The following is a 10,576-nucleotide window of genomic DNA, read 5'->3' as shown; positions in this document are numbered from 1 at the left end:
AAAGTGACCTTTCAGTTGTTACTTAAGAAAAACTCTCTGGAAGGAGACTGCTATTCAAGAACGTGTCTATTAATATCCTCTTTCCTGCTATGATGCATGTTCATGTCTCAGAAATCTTAGTTCAGTGTTTTAATACATGTCCTAAATGGTAAGACTAATTGACAGAAAGGTCCATAATGTACACTTACTTTATCATATCCTACTGCTATCATTCACAGCTTTTCTTTAGAACAAAGGCAGAATTTGCAAGTTAATAGTTAGGTATTACAAGAGATGAATAATTCTCCCACTCTCTAAAAATATATCTGTATTATATGGGATTCTAAAATCTCTGAAAAGCACCTGCCTGCCTAGACATTTTTGGAAACTTAAACAACTTTTTCTTGATGTTAGGCACTTCGTGTCAACATGCTCCTTCTATCTTTAGCAAACATCACTCAGATTCCAGTAGCCAATAGCTTGAACTTTGACTTATGCTTTTATAGCCAAGATGATGTTGGGACACTGCAATCTCTCGGAAGGAAACTTCACCATGCCTCCAGGTCTTTAAGACGAAGTCTGCCTAAGACCAGGAACTGGAAATTTCACACAGCTCTGTCCAACAGAGCTTGCAGTAAAAATGTAAATCTGCATCTACATTGTCCTATTTGGGAACCAGTATCCACATGTGGCCACTGAGCACCTGAAATGTGGCTAGTGTGACTGTGCAACTGGATTTTTAATTGTATCTCATTTTAATTAATTTAAATAGCCACATGCAGTTCATGACAGCCATGCTAACCAGGGCAGGTTCAATACATATTTATATTTGGCTGTTACATAAAGCAATAAAATATTTTTAAGTACAAATGTCACCATGTAGAGAAGTTGACTGATATAAATAGTCCCATCACAGAAGTCTCATTGGGGAGGGGGGGATATATGGTTAAATTTTACTTTTTTTTTTCACTCCTTTAACATTTTCATTTAGGAAAATGTGATATCTGCAAGGTACTAAATTTTTAACAAGCTTCATATTTAACACTTTTCCCTCAAGACCTTATAAAACTGCTTAAACTCCCAGTGGGAAAACACCTAGTGCACTGTCATGGGACCTAACCTTATTAAATTACCATGTGTGAAATGCCCATAACTCAAGTAGCAGCAGGTGCAAAATAGAGGAGCAGGGAAAAGAGTGACAGTAATTTTTAACATCTACACCAGCTGGCGAAAATGACAGGTGCTTAATTCTCCAGTCTTTAAAAATAACTCTCAAAAAGCCTTCACTGCATAAGCAAATATTTTTAAATTTGTTTTTTTAAACTATCTTCAAGTCACTTCTTGACCAAAAATAATAATAATAATAATAATAATGTTATTTTTGCCTCAAAGTATATTTGAAATTTAGCTCACAGGAACTTAATTTTATTCTCCTCTAGTAATAAGATAAATGATTATTAAATTGGGGAAATAAACTTTTATTTTTAGACATCATGGTAATAATTCTCAAGAAACACTATATCAAAAAGAACCCCTAATATATCTTTCTCTAATTATACTTACATGTCTTTTTCCATAGTGAAAAATATAACTTGAAACTTAATAAAATGGAAAAAGATTGTCTTCTTGTATATCATGAAATCTATAGACTTATTCAGCAAAACAAGTTTATATTCCAAAAGAATAGAGAATATTAAACAACAATTATTGGGAAGCTAAGAAAGAGCAAATGACAGAATAATTCAAGCAATAATCTCAATTTTACAGTTTGATGAGTGATAATCTTATAGCAAGATAAATTTTGTTAATCATTAATATTTGTAAGAAAATTATTAGCTATACCAGGGATCTCCAAACTATGGCCTGTGGGCTGCATACAGCCCCCTGAGTCCATTTATCCGGTCCCCACCGCACTTCCAGAAGGGGCACCTCTTTCATTGGTGGTCAGCAAAGCGCAGCGTCGCTTATGTACAGTACTACCTCCGGTGACACAGGACGCATGCGTCACGGCTCCGGAAGTGCGTCATATCACTATCACTTCCGGTATCACTTCGGTACGGCTAGCAGTGACCATCTCATTAGCCTAAAGCAGGCTCATAGTTCCCATTGAAATACTGGTCAGTTTGTTGATTTAAATTTACTTGTTCTTTATTTTAAATATTGTATTTGTTCCTGTTTTGTTTTATTACTTTAAAATAAGCTATGTGGTGCCTGACCTGTGGTAGCGCAGTGGATAAAGCGTCAACCTAGAATGCTGAGGTTGCTGGTTCAAAACCCTGGGATTACCTGGTCAAGGCACATATGGGAGTTGATGCTTCCTGCTCCTCCCCTCTTCTCTCTCTCTCTCTCTCTCTCTCTCTCTCTCCTCCTTCTCTCCCCTCTAAAATGAATAAATAAAGTCTTAAAAAAAAAAGAAAACGGCCCTGGCCGGTTGGCTCAGCGGTAGAGCATCGCCCTGGCGTGCGGGGGACCCGGGTTTGATTCCCGGCAAGGGCACATAGGAGAAGCGCCCATTTGCTTCTCCACCTCCCCTTCCTTCCTCTCTGTCTCTCTCTTCCCCTCCCGCAGCCAAGGCTCCATTGGAGCAAAGATGGCCCGGGAGCTGGGGATGGCTCCTTGGCCTCTGCCCCAGGCGCTAGAGTGGCTCTGATCGTGGCAGAGCGACGCCCCGGAGGGGCAGAGCATCGCCCCCTGGTGGGCAGAGCGTCGCCCCTGGTGGGCGTGCCGGGTGGATCCCGGTCGGGCGCATGCGGGAGTCTGTCTGACTGTCTCTCCCCGTTTCCAGCTTCAGAAAAATACACACACACAAAAATAATAATAATAATAATAATAATAATAATAATAAAGTAAAATAGATATGTGCAGTGTGCATAGGGATTTGTTCATAGTTGTTGTTTTTTTATATTCTGGCCCTCCAACGGTCTGAGGGACAGAGAACTGGCCCCCTGTATAAAAAGTTTGGGGACCCCTGAGCTATACTTTCCTTGGCCTTCACCTGCCAGTTCCTACAGTGAGATTGGCTGGAGCTACCTTGCTTCCATCATGGCCGTGCAAAACTGAGAAGCAGAATTAATATTGGCCAGTGATAATTTGGCCCATGCCCTGGACCCCACACCTGAAAGGGCTCCACTCATTCTTCTCCAGCCACCCTCGCCCCCCAAGCCAAGGATTCTACCCAGAAATAGAGCATACCACTTTCAGAGCCCTTGTTCTTATTCCTTGGCCACATCCTAGTTACCCAGAAACCCAGAATTCCCTAGCCAAATGAACCCAACTCTCTTCTAGGACCTGGGTGGGATTCTTCCTAGGTCATCCTCCTAAAGGAAGACTGTCACAGATGTTATAACCAAAGACCAAGGGGTGGCCAAAACCAGTTTATGTCCTGTTTAGTTTAAAGTAAGAATAGCCTAACCAAGTGGTGGTGTAGTGGATAGAGTGTAGGACTGGGATGCCGAGGACTCAGGTTTGAGACCCCGAGGTGGCCAGCTTGAGCGCAGACTCATCTGGTTTGAGCAAAAGCTCACCAGCTTGCACCCAAGGTCGCTGGCTTGAGCAAGGGGTTACTTGGTCAGCTGTAGCCCCCCTGTCAAGGCAGGGGGCAATCAATGAACAACTAAGGTGTCGCAAAGAAAAACTAATGATTGATGCTTCTCATCTCTCTTCATTCCTGTCTGTCTGTCCCTATCTATCCCTCTCTCTGACTCTCTGTCTCTGTAAAAATAAATAAATAAATAAAATAAAGTAAGGATAGATTGTATCACAAGGCCCTGCAGCACCAGTTAGAGCTGGGGGTTGGGACCGGAGAGCTGGCCACCACAACACCAAGGAATCCAAGAATTCTAACCTGGTCTTTCAAGTTATGAAGCTCTATTTGTCAAAGAAGTACTGGAGTATATACATAATAACTTTTAAATATTTAAATTTATGGTAAGTGAACGTCTATTTGAAGCTTTGCCCCAGGCCTGCAAACATAGGGGTGGACTAGCTGAGAAGGGATAAAGTTCAGACTTTTCAGGAACAGATATTCCATTTGCCCAGAAATATTCCAAGAAATACTAGAAATGCTCCTGGTTTGCTTGAACTTTAAAACAAAATAGTGTCAGTTACCGAAAATTTCTTTGGCAGCAATCATGCAGGTGGCAGAGAATAATTATAGTAGCAAATAGGCTCTTCTCTCTATCCTTGAAAAGACAAATAAGATTATCCTTTCTTATTGTCTTCCTCCAGCCTGCAAAGAAGAAAATCAACTCATCTCATAATATTCACTGCATAGGGTGAAAATAAGTACAGCTATTAGCATAGTAATAGGTAATAATGCCTGGTGGTGAAATAAAAATGTAAAATTGAAAATAATAAGTAAGTAATAACTAGTGATGATGCAGTTTATAGAGCATCAACCCAGAACTCTGAGGTCCCCATGTTGAAAGTTCAGGGTCATCGGCTTGAGCATAGGCTCGTCGGCTTGAGCACATGGTCGCAGCCTTGAAGCCCAAGGTTGCTGGCTTGAGCAAGGGGTCACTGGCTTGGCTTGAGCCCTCTGTTCAAGGCACAGACGAGAGTACCCAAGACCATGTGTGCCTATGATACCTTGTACCTACTACTGTATTTATAAAATAGTATAATTATTAATTTGCATTACAACATGGCAGTATCCCTGAACATAGAACAGTACTTGACTTAGGGTTGGTACTAAATTAATATTTTTCAAAGCATAAATAAATGTATAAATAAAAATATTTCTATGTCTTCTATCCCCTTAACTTTGAAAGTAATACACATGTCCTATTGACATTTGTATCCTGAATGATTAGGTGAGTAATAAAATCAAATATGTACTCAATAAAAATTTAGTGAATGTATTTATGAATTAAGGATCACAAGAATATGTTGATAAGTGTAAAGTTCCACAATTAGTGGTAAGATGACCCTGTAGTGTGTATCTACCTTCTAGAACCAAATGACAAATGAGTACAAACTCTTTTTAATTGGTAATTGGTAGTGTTTGTCTGGAACACTGTTTTAACCAAGACTATGTAGCTGTGCCTAAGGTCAACAGGAAAGAAAGTTGTGACTGATTAGCACTGAAAGACTTTTTGTGAAGTCTGCCATGTGGAAGGGGAAGTAGTGTCATATGTGCCAGAAATTCACTGCTCCTGAAAGTCTAGGGATTTTTATTCATCAAATCGTCTATTTCAATAATGTCAAATATGTATACTATGAGGACAATATTGAACTGATAACATTTTTAAATTATTCATTTGGGCCCTTCTGACGTATCAGTGAACAAAACATTAAAAATAAAAATAGGCAGTCCTCATGAATTTATAGCATAATAATCTCCAGGTCTTTCCATGTTGCTGCAAATGGTAAGATTTCCTTCTTTTTTTATGGCCACATAGTATTTCATTGTGTTAATGTACCATAGCTTTTTTTTTTATTCACTCATCCACTGATGGACACCTGGGCTGTTTCCAGATCTTGGCTATTGTAAATAACATTGCAGCGAACATGGAGGTGCATATATTCCTTTGAATTAGTGTTTAGATGTTCTAGGGATATATTCTCAGGAGTGGGATATCTGGGTCAAACAGTAGACCTATTTTTAATCTTCTGAAGAAACTCTATATTGTTTTCTACAGTGGGTATACAAGTCTACATTTCCACCAGCGGTGCACAAATATTTCTTTTTCTCCACACCTTTGCCAGCATCTGTTGTTTGCTGATTTGTTGATCATAGCCATTCTGGCAGGTGTGAGATGATATCTCATTGTGGTTTTTAATTTTCATCTCTCTGATGATTAGTGATGAGCATTTGTTCATATGTCTATCTTTTGTTTCAATATTTTTGCCACTATAGTTCCTCAGGCAAGCAAAGCAAAAAATAGACTACATCAAACAAAAAAGCATTTGCATAGCAAAAGACACCATCAACAAAATGAAAAGACAACTCACTGAATGGGAGAACATATTTGCTCATAAATCCAAAAAGGGCTTAATAACCAAACTTTATAAAGAACTTATAAAACTCAACACCAGTAAGACAAACAATCCAATTAAAAAATGAGCAAAGAGCCTGACCAGGTGGTGTTACAATGGATAGAACATTGGACTGGGATGCAAAGGACCCAGGTTTGAAACCCCGAGGTTGCCAACTTGAGCACAGGCTGATCTAGTTTGAGCAAGGCTCTCCAGCTTGAGCCCAAGGTCACCGGCTTGAGCAAGGGGTCACTCGGTCTGCTGTAGCCCCTCCTCCCCACATCAAGGCACATATGAGAAAGCAATCAATGGGAAACTAAGATGCTGCAACAAAGAATTGATGCTTTTCATTTCTCTCCTTTCCAGTTCGTCTGTCCCTCTCTCTGTCTCTGTCACAAAAAACAAACAAACAACAACAAAATAAACCCCGCAAAGGAACTGAATAGATGCTTCTCCAAAAAGGACATACAGATGGCCAATAGACAAAGGACTGTTATTTATTAATTGAATTAATTGGGGTGACTATTTTTGACTTTTAATAATAGGGGTTTATTCCATTTTAATTAGTAACTTAAAAGTTGTAATTAGCAACATTAAAACATAAAAGTTTCGCCTGACCTGTGGTGGCACAGTGAGATAAAGCATCGACCTGGAACATTGAGGTCACCTATTCGATACCCTGGGCTTGCCTGATCAAGGCACATATGGGAGTTGATGCTTCTTGCTCCTCCCCTTTCTCCCCCCTCTCCTCTCTGAAAATTGAATAAATAAAATCTAAAAAAAAAAAAAAAAACATAAAAATTTCTTTTAATTTTTAAATTACATTATAGCACATTTTAAAAGAAATAGGTATCCAAATAAAATAAAGTAGATATTCAATGAAATGTCCATACAATTAAAAAATTACTTAGTTCACATTTTATTGTTTATGGTAGAAAGAAAACAACCAATGCCTGACCAGGTGGTGGCTCAGTGAATAGAGCGTTGGACTGAGATGTGGAGGACCCAGGTTCGAGACCCCGAGCTTGCCAGCTTGAGTGTGGGCTCATCTGGTTTGAGCAAAAGCTCACCAGCTTGGACCCAAGTCGCTGGCTTGAGCAAGGGGTTACTCGGTCTGCTGAAAGCCCACGGTCAAGGCACATATGAGAAAGCAATCAATGAACAACTAAGATGTCAGAACGAAAAACTGATGATTGATGCTTCTCATCTCTCTGTGTTCCTGTCTGTCCCTATCTATCCCTCTCTCTGACTCTGTAAAAGATAAATAAATAAATAAATAAATAAATAAATAAATAAATAAAATCTTTAAAAAAGAAAGAAAGAAAGAAAACAACCAATAATTGTATTGTATCCCATGATTTTAAAAGACAAGGATAAAGCTATTTTTGTTAGGTAGTACTTTGCAAGAAAGCTCAAGCTTTTATTTATTTTGGCAATTAAGTGCAGTGTCCAGATGAAGGTAGAGCGAAGTGTCAGACTAGCTTCCAGGCAAAACCATGGGATTTGTCTCCTGCAATGGTGGTCAGGAAGCTCAGAACAAATTTAATGTCTTTCACAATTCTCCCCATATAATTATTTTGTTCTTTCCTTTACATCTTTTTTTTACCTCAATTTCTACCTTTATTTAAATGCTTTTACTGTTAGCCACACCAAAGCTGTTTGGAAAGATTGGTGGTATAAACTATAATAACCATATTGATAGACTTCATGGTTTCATCATTCTAGATATAAACTATTTACTACCCATGAAAATCAACTTCCTGGATCAAATAAAAAAAGATTATAAAATGGTTCATAAGGTTTCTGGACATCCAGCATTTATCTAGCAAATAATATTTCAATGAGTAATGTACAACTAAATCAGAAACAGATTTAATATCCCTTGAAGTTCACATGGCTTTAGACTAAGACTTAGCATAAATTATTTGCTGAGTTTGCTAAACCTGGATAAAAAGAGAATTAAAGTTTTCTAAACAACCAAAATTCTTCTTTTTTCTGTTCCAAAAAAAAAAAAAATTGAAACGTGTCATTATACTATAATAGAAAATATGAAGGCCCTCAAGGGAGTAATAATGATAAAATGGACTCTCTTATTGTGGGTTTCCTTACTTCAGAAACAAAGTGACATTGAAAGTCCCTTCACAGTAACCTGGATGTAACCATAATTGAAACTAAAGTCCCATTCCCTTCTTTCCTTGACTGGCACCATCCCGTCCTCTTGTGTGTGATTTTTCTCTTGAACCATGCTTGACTACAAAGAATCTGTATCTAATACAAACTTGTTTCCAGAATCCTGGATGGACTTAGAGGTCAATCTTGTCATCTGATGAATTTCTGTGCTTCATACAAGAGATTGTGGAGAACCAAGAAGTAATTACACCCATTGAAGATTTTTTTTTTTCCCAAATGACAACTTCTTGATCCTTAAAGGGAGAGAATTTAACTATTGATATCACATAGAATTTTCTCTTAGAAAAAAAAAAAATCTCAGATTGGTGGCTGCCAGAGGAGAGGAAGGTAGATGATAATTGAAATGGGAGAATGGGGTTGAAAGGTACAAAATCCCAGTGACAAAATAAAAAAGGTATGAGGATATGATGTACCAGAATAATGAATAATAAGTACTAGAGATGTAGTCTACAACATGATGATATAGAACACTGCTGTATGATATATAGGAAGTTGTTAAGAGAGTAGATCCTAAGAGTTCTCATCACAAGGAGAAATGTTTCTTTTTTCTTTGCATTGCATCTATATGAGTTGATAGCTGTTAACCAAATCTACTGTAGCAATCAGTTCACAATATCTGCAAATCAAACATTCCTGCTCTATACCTTAAATTTATATAGCGGTGTATGTTCATTATTTCACAATAAAACTAAGAAAAGAATCACCCTCAGAATCAGGAAATGTCCTGGAAAATGTATTTTTTCCCCAATTTCATAACATCATAAAACCTATAAATACTTTTTTTCTCTCTTTGCTCTGATCTGTTCGAAATATCTGTAACCCACCTCCAGTATCTGTGCGGGGAGGATTCTATGACATGAATCTCTGTGTAGGAATCTTTGATTCAACTTTTATGCAACTTATTCTTTTGAACACTATTTAGCACTAGTCAGTGACATTCTTTAAGTACTTCTCATATGCTAAATTAATCCTTTCTTTTATTTTGGCCTTCAGTCAAGTGGCTGCTCCCACCTGTCTTTTTATGTCATTTCCTATCAACCAACAATTTGCCTTCGGCCAGCAACACTAACTGGGTGAATTTGTGTACCTCTGTCTTTCTGGAATTATTTGGATATTTCTACATAGTCTATAAAAAAATGAGTTCAATGTTGAAATTTGAAAGTGTTTATGATATTGATAAGAAGATAGGTTCCATGAATTTAAAACTAACTAACAAAGATGGAGATTATTAAGTACACCCAATTAAGTATCAGCCTCAATTTTATACACGTGTGTTGTTTACCAGCTAGCTGATGATGAAGTAAAAGAACAAATTAAAGAACATGGGTGAAATGCAGCAAATGTGCATTTCTGTGCTCTTGACTACAGCAAGGAGGACTTCCCCTTATTATGTAAGCCTTTGGGTCCACGCTTGCAATATCGCTTTCGTACACACTCTAGTCTATAGTAACTTTCTCTGCTGATTCACCTCGTTCGCTTTCACTTTCCTTGTGCTTAGTTTTCTCTTCTCTTTAATAGTCCATTGAGTTGACTCTATCTGCTTTCTAGCTTCTTCATCCTTTTTGAAATGAAGTGGAATATTCGATTATAAATTAAATATTTGTTAAATAAATGATGACTTGCTTACCATTCTGTCAAGTACTGAGGAAAGTAATTTGCATGTATTGTGCTCTTTGGGTAGCTATTGTAATAGAAAGTTATGGGTTATTAAAAAGCCAGAAGGTTTTAGAAATGAGATTATAGGCAATCCACTTAATCTTGCTAAATTTCTGTTTTCTTTTCTACAAAATCAGAGATTAAAAAACAAAAAGAAGCACTTTCTCAGGAACGATGAAGGCTGGACAGCCACACATGTTAGGTGACTTTTTGTACACTTGGCATATATAGTAGTCAGTCTTTAAGTGTAAGCTTCTATTCTGATAAACACATTCTGCGTCATATATATATCATATATACATCACCACAAACATCTCTGATTTCTTTAGATGTTTGTGGAGAATTATCTCTAAAAGGTCCCTCCTGAATTGAACATATAAAGTGTTAGGAAGTGAAGGAGTGTGGCTTTTACCCTAATTAGTTACCCACCCTTAGGGAGTCACCTGATTGTCTGCCATCCTGAAGATGCATGTTACTATACTGACAGGGATAAAATAATTTTGGAAAGGAAGCTAAGAACTGGCCTCTTAACAAATACCTAGAAAGCCTTTAATATGACCTGCCTCAAGGCGGGAGGAATTCGAGCTGGTCTCTAGTGACTCCCTGTGGTACAGCAGTAGAGCAGGGCTGAGCTTACAGAGAGAGCAGCAGGCAAATCTGAGAATATCATTGCAATGACTCAAGCCTTTGAAGTGGAGGAGAGTGGGAGTGGGATTAACATGTTTCAAAAAGTAGGATAAAAGCTCTTCTCCAAGGAACAAGTCCCAATTTTCTT

This window comes from Saccopteryx leptura, chromosome 7 (assembly GCF_036850995.1).
Source record: "Saccopteryx leptura isolate mSacLep1 chromosome 7, mSacLep1_pri_phased_curated, whole genome shotgun sequence".
Classification (NCBI taxonomy): domain Eukaryota; kingdom Metazoa; phylum Chordata; class Mammalia; order Chiroptera; family Emballonuridae; genus Saccopteryx; species Saccopteryx leptura.
This window is presented reverse-complemented; position numbering follows the sequence as displayed.